Raw genomic sequence first — 5,452 nt, forward strand, 5'->3', positions numbered from 1 at the left:
ATATATATATATATATAGGTGTATATGTATGCAATTGGGCAGCACACAATTATTTGGGCAGCCAACTTTTAGGGACAGCTGTGTATATGATAAGCACCTCTTGTGTTACTATATTTTGACACCTCCTCTTAGGAAATTCGTCTCAGCTGAAGTATAAGTCCCTTAGAACATTATCTAACCTGTTGTTCTTCAAGATCACAAGAGAAAATCTTGGTCCTTTTGGCTGGAAATCGAGTTACACTCTTCTCTTTGGTAAGTAGTAAAACCTGTTTTTGAGCTGGGTAGCGTTTAGTAGATTAAGCATATCTAGTTCTGTAAAACTCTGTTTTCAGTGAATAAATATGTTTTGGAAAGCTAATTCATATACCTGCAACTCTTAAGTTTATGTAAAACTCTAATTTAGCTGTTATGGATTCGAATTATGGGACGCAACATAGGACAAGTTCTGTCCAGATTTCAGAGTTAGAAATCCTGTATGAACAACTGTTAGTGTATCAATGATATCTTTTTGTACAAAATATATTTTGCAGTTATTCTTGCACTACAAGAAAAAGGCTTAGTAGGGACCAATAAGTAAGGACAAGTGAAAAATCTGGTCCCCATAGGTATGTCTATAAAGACAAGATTTTCTACTGGTCCCGAATTCTTGTTATAAATTAGGGAAGAGACCAAAACTGGTCTAAAAAATAATAATTATCTAGTCCCAAAAAGAGCAATGAGAGTGGGCTCAAATATCCCTCTTTCTCTTTCTTTAATATACAATCCCTCTTTTTCTCTCCCTTTTCACAAATAAACCTCTCCTCGTCAAAAATTAGGCTCTTTAAAACCCTAAATACTTTTCAATACACACTACTCTAACCCAGGTGAACCCTCTAGTTTCAGAAAGGATATTTGTGAAAAGTTTAAATCGAACACGATTTGTTTACTCACAGATATGTTGAGCATGAAAACTACAAAAGAGAGGTAATTCCTTAGTTATCAACGATTTTCTTCTTCTTTTTCCATTAAAATTTGTCTTCTATGTGATTTTTTTAATGGTGTATATATTGTATTTTTGTGATTTATATGTGAAAGAGTGGTGAGGGTTTGTCAATTTTAAATTCCAAAACTCATTTAGATATCATTTTTTATTTTGGGAGGTGGAGAAAGCATTCTTCATTTTGTTCTTGTGGTCATTTCGGGTTGTTTTGTATTCTTTTAGCAATTACATACTTTTCAGTTCTTGCTGATAAAATTTTCAACTTTTGTGTCAAAGATTTCTTGCCCAATTGCGATTTTGAGTATTTGGAGTTTTTTCTAAGCTTTGGGGAAGTGCGTTGATTTCACTACTCTTTTGGGGGTTTCCTAATCAGGTAAATATGTTCATCCTTTCCTTAATATCATTTAAAACTAAAGGAGAAGAAGAAAGTGTTGGTAGTAACAGTGTGGAGTTTTAAATTTTGCTCTAGCTTTAATTAATCATTCTTATAATGTGGATGACATAACTAATGGCTTGATTTGTGTTGCTAGCTATTAAAGTACTAGCAAAATTATTCTCTCATTGTTTTATGTCCAGGTCTGCTTATTTATTTACCAAATGCATATCTATCAGAAAGGAATTTGTAGCCACAAAAGTGATTTGTCACCACAGGTAGTTCAGTTCTATCAAATTGTAGTCATGAAAGTTGAAGAGTATCTACGAATTCAAGTTTGTATCCTCGATTGAAGTGAACTTGAAATTCTTTTTATGAAATTGAGGTTAGTTTATTAAGCAAGGAACTAAAATTCATCCTTGAATTTTAGAATTATGGATTGTGTATATAGTATATACTATGTAGTTGTACACTGTTTTAGTTTTGATTTTGGTTTTCTAGGATATGAACTGAAATTCATCTTTGCTCATTCTACTGTGATGAAATTCAGTTGGAAAGTTGAATACCACTTCTTATTACATATAATCGAATTAGAGGTTATGTTAAATTCCCATTGTTGACGATACCAGGAGCTTCATCTTGAGTTGGGAAAACTAAACTATGAGTTGAGTGAAATAGCTTCTCTAATTGTCATTGGAGTTCTAATTCATTGTTTCTTATATATAATGGAATGATGAATAAAAAAAAATCTGAAAAACAGAGGATCAAAAATTTAGTGTTGATTTTCGAAGGGAAATGATTATTGAACGATCTGAAAAACAGAGGGTCAAAAATTTACTGTTGATTTTTTAAGGGAAATGATTATTGAACGATCTGAAAAACAGAGGGTCAAAAATTTAGTGTTGATTTTCGAAGGGAAATGATTATTGAACGATCTGAAAAACAGAGGGTCAAAAATTTAGTGTTGATTTTCGAAGGGAAATGATTATTGAACGATCTGAAAAACAGAGGGTCAAAAACATAATCAATTGATAGCTTCTTAAACTTAGAGCTGAGAATTCATTAACAGCATTTGTTTGAGAATTGATTAATTGCTTCTGTTTCATAATTGGTTAATGCTTCTGAAACTTGGAGTTGAGAATTGATTAATAGCTTTTGAAATTTACTTTTAAAATGGTGCTTTGTAAGACTATGATTAGTTGAGTGAAAATTCCTTTTTTCAGTTTATCCGAAAGAAACTATTAGTTTAGTGATCATTTGAGAAATCTTCTCAATCTAGCATATTCTACGCCATCTTTTGACTAGTGTGAGAAACATATCTTCTTCAATTATTGTAGAAACTCATCTTATGGATGTAAAATGGATACGCGGGTTCAATAAAGATGTAGTTTTTTCTTATACTGTCATACATATTCACAAAATCAAACAATAAAACAACCTATAGAGCCTACAACCTGAATAAGATAAAATGATTTTTTTGTCTAGCAGTAACAAGATAAAGTAGTGGAAAATTTCAATAGCATATAACAGTGATCATCGTTCTTGACATTATATTTGTTGTTGAAAATAATTTATCTTCCTAGTCTACCTTCATTATTTTTTATTAATACTATTCTACTGACTTCTACAATAGAGTGACTATGACTATCACTTATATTTGGTATATTTTTATGTATTAGTTTCTATATATTACCATGTTCTTTGTTTCACCTTCCCACTGTTCTATTAATGGTTACTGTTATACATCATATTCATTCTTACGAAATTTTATGTATCCTTTCTTTCGAAGTTTCTAATAATGAAAACTTTTGGAAAGAATTAAGTCTGTTTTCGTTATTTACTTGACTAGTGTAGTACACATACAAGACTCCATATATGTCATATCTCCATATTCTCTTAATAAGGGTCTATACGACTAACAACAACAAACAAAATATATTTCGTAGTAAGATAGTAACTACGGCTCCAGAGAAGTTCACCCTTTTCATAGTAAGATAGTAACTACGGCTCCAGAGAAGTTCACCCGCTATTTGTTTACACAACTCTTAGTTACACTTAGAGAAATTGAATTTTTTTGAGATAATATGAGGGGTAACACAACACACATATATTCTCATATTGTGATGATTATGAATTTCAACTTTAAATAAATCTAGTTAGTTGAATAACATCTCAGAATATTCCAACATTCTCATATTGTGATGATTATGAATTTCAACTAACACACATATATCTTATGTTGGATATTTACCGGTGGAACAAGTATGATTTTACTTCAACTTTTCTTCTTTATCATTTGTACTTATTTCAATATTGAATGAGTTTTATAACATAAGAATACCAATATTTTATTTGAATGAGCGGAGGAAGAAGGTGTTGGTTGTAAAAGTGTGAAGTTTTATACTTTTTCTGTAGCTCTATGTAATCTTCCTTTTTCTCTATTCTGCTCAATTTTTTCCCCTGTTGTGCTGTATTTTTTCTTTGATTTTTCTGTTTTTTCAGTATTGGTTATGAATTTATTTTTCTTGAAGTGAAACATTATAGTGCTAGACAGCAGTGTGTCCACTCACTATGAGATCTGAAAGGTGCATTTCTCTTGATAATACAATAATTATTTTATCTGGTGAAGAAAATAGACTCTAAAATATTTGAATTACCATTGCTCATTTTCTTATAAGAATTAGACTTGAATATTTCATTTGATTTTATTTCCTGATTGTATATACAAATGTGGTGTTGATATGTACAGGTTCAAGATGATAGTCCATGTTTATTCTTCACCAGTTACAAGGCAAATGGTCCAAGTTGAGTGAAGTTGATTAATGTTACACGGTGAATAGTCCAACCAGCCTCTTACACCAGAGTATGATATGTTCGTGTAGACAAATTAATGCAAAATATGTTCAATTTTCTGCTTAGTGCCACAAAAGTGTGTATTTCCTAGACTGCCAGTTGATCTATTTTTTGGATTCCAACTGATATATTAGTTGACTCAGTTTGAAATGTACTGTTGTTTGACTAGTACAACCAATATATTAGATATATAGTTGTAGAATGTGGAGTTTAAATTATATGAATATATTAGAGGTAAGGTATGTCCCCCTCGTTGAATTTTGACATGTTAATGAAATTTGCATCAGGTTCTGTAATGTTGGAATCTTGATGTATTTTATGAAAGTTTGATGTTAGTGATAATTTTCTCTATATAAAGTTGATTATAAACTATATAATGTTTAGGTGGAAAATTATATAATATTTAAGGACCAGCAAAAGCTAGTCGCTATATGTTTTTAGGCATAAAAAATCTGTGTGTTTTATCTTCATTTAGGGAGCAGAAATATGGTCCCTAAACGTATTTTAGGGAGCATATGTTTTCCGGTCCAGATAAGTCTGTAGGGACCAGTCACAAAATGTGGTTGCAATAGATATTTAGCGACGGAGGCTATAGGGACGGGTGGCGACCAGATATTTCTTGTCGCTATGCCCTTTTAGGGACCAGAATGACACTATTAGGGACCATTTTTCTTGTAGTGTTGATTGTTTGCAACCTTAAGAGATTTACCTCATCTTTCATGAAGGATATACAGTCTAGTTTTGCCGTTTTCCTTTTCAAATCTAAGTTGCGACATGAGGTACTACGCTGGCCTGAATTACTGTTTTGGGAGGATAGTCATATTTGTATAGGCTAAGCTTACTTGTGATGATAATCCTGTTTTACTTCGACATTATTGAGCGGCTAGGAATTAAAGAAGTTATTTAATTGTATTTTTTAAGGTTGTATATACTTGTGAACAAGTTAAGGACCTTGAAACGTTGGTTGGTCTACGGTTTGAACTCGCGAAGTTGTGTTGGACTGTTTCTTTGCTAAAGCACTGAGGTTTGTGTATAAACTTATACTTGTACTCTTTTTACCTACTGGTATATCTGAGAGTTTACTTTGGTACCTTGGTTACCTCTTGTCACTTTGCATTGTCGTATTGGTATTCTTTAATACATTAAAGACGCTTGTGTAACTCGCCCACTTGTACGGATTGTTGATCACTTAGCACTCTTGTTGGAACCTTGTCCTTCTTGTGGCTGTGACTTTGTCACTATTGGCA

The 5,452-nt window shown here is 32.0% G+C and overlaps 1 long non-coding RNA gene across 1 annotated transcript; it reads left to right on the forward strand.

The window, feature by feature from the left end:
• The first annotated feature begins 812 nt into the window (after positions 1-812).
• On the forward strand, positions 813-4,466 carry LOC102602260 (uncharacterized). Its single transcript, XR_368901.2, has 4 exons — positions 813-963; positions 1,256-1,352; positions 1,556-1,630; positions 4,102-4,466. It is a non-coding gene; the product is annotated as an uncharacterized lncRNA (long non-coding RNA).
• Positions 4,467-5,452: the final 986 nt, after the last annotated feature.

The sequence above is a fragment of the Solanum tuberosum genome, unplaced genomic scaffold (genome assembly GCF_000226075.1).
Source record: "Solanum tuberosum cultivar DM 1-3 516 R44 unplaced genomic scaffold, SolTub_3.0 scf00668, whole genome shotgun sequence".
NCBI classification, from domain to species: domain Eukaryota; kingdom Viridiplantae; phylum Streptophyta; class Magnoliopsida; order Solanales; family Solanaceae; genus Solanum; species Solanum tuberosum.